Genomic DNA, 1,362 nt, shown 5'->3' on the forward strand with positions numbered 1-1,362 from the left:
GTGTGTGTGTGTGTGTGTGTTTGTGTGTGTGTATTCACCATGGTCTTGGATCACGTGTTGGACTCGTGTGTGTGTGTGTGTGTGTGTGTGTGTGTGTGTGTGTGTGTGTGTGTGTGTGTGTGTGTGTGTGTGTGTGTGTGTGTGTGTGTGTGTGTGTGTGTGTGATTCACCATGGCCTTAGATAATGTGTTGGACTCGTGATCGACAACTATTAACCTCCCAGATGAGAGCTCAGAGCTCGTATGACTGATCTAGCAAAACCAACAGCATCTGGTGTATCCAGGCGGTCTCCCATCCAAATACTAACCAGACCCAACGCTACTTAACTTCGCTGATCGGACGAGAAGCGGTGTGTTCAGAGTGGTATGACCGTTCGGTGCATACATCTAGTTGTATTTTACGGGAATGGGACCTATGCTCGTAGTGTCCCGTCTTCATATCTCATTTTATCTAAACTGTTTTTAAATTCATGGTGTGTGTGCGCGCGCGTATGTGTGTGCGTGTGTGTGCACGCGTGCGTGCGCGAATGCGTGAGAGATTTAAGGAAGTTAGCAACGACTGTGACATTGTTAGTTTTGTACTGAAGCATTATTTCATCTCTTGACAAAACCTCTTTCTGAAAGCGCAGGTGGCGTCATCGGAAGCGTGCTGGTCTCGTATTTGCTTAGTTGTGGGTTCGAATCCCGCACTCAGTACCTGACGTAGGATCCTCACCACCTATGACCTCCGTGGAAAGCGTAAGGCCTTTAAGCACAAGTTCAAAGGATGTTAAAGATCTTTATTTTCTAAGGCGTTCTTCTAACCTCAAGGAAGGAAATATATTAATTTTTCAAGTTTACAATATTGAAAGGGTTTATGTATCTTTACTGCCTTAGGTAGAGGACCCTAGTTTTAAGCTACTTGCATACCAGAAAGTAGCACAAGCGAACTCGTTGTCTCTTGCGTCGTTGGATAGGGATGGGGGATTCCTCTGATGTTGCCAGATAGCCGATCGCCAATTTCTCGATGGATGATCAAAACAGCCTTAGCCATCTTGAGTCTGTGGGTGGAGGGAAAGGGAAGAAGGGAGATGGAAGGGAAGGGAAGGGAAGATGAAGGGAAGGGGAAGGGGGGAAGGGAAGGGGATCCCAAGAGATGCAAATAAGAGAAGGAGATTTTGCCCCTGCGGTCGAAGGGTCACGATGCGTCAGTCACGGTCTCTCTCTCTCTCTCTCTCTCTCTCTCTCTCTCTCTCTCTCTCTCTCTCTCTCTCTCTCTCTCTCTCTCTCTCTCTCTCTCTCTCTCTCTCTCTCTCTCTCTCTCTCTCTCTCTCTCTCTCTCTCTCTCTCTCTCTCTCTCTCTCTCTCTCTCTCTCTCTCTCTC

General features: G+C 47.5%; 1 pseudogene; it reads right to left on the reverse strand.

The window, feature by feature from the left end:
* Positions 1 to 258: 258 nt before the first annotated feature.
* On the reverse strand, positions 259 to 377 carry LOC143035981 (5S ribosomal RNA; annotated as a pseudogene).
* Between the last annotated feature and the right edge of the window lie 985 nt (positions 378 to 1,362).

The sequence above is a fragment of the Oratosquilla oratoria genome, chromosome 19 (assembly GCF_046742065.1).
Source record: "Oratosquilla oratoria isolate Oo_2021 chromosome 19, ASM4674206v1, whole genome shotgun sequence".
NCBI classification, from domain to species: domain Eukaryota; kingdom Metazoa; phylum Arthropoda; class Malacostraca; order Stomatopoda; family Squillidae; genus Oratosquilla; species Oratosquilla oratoria.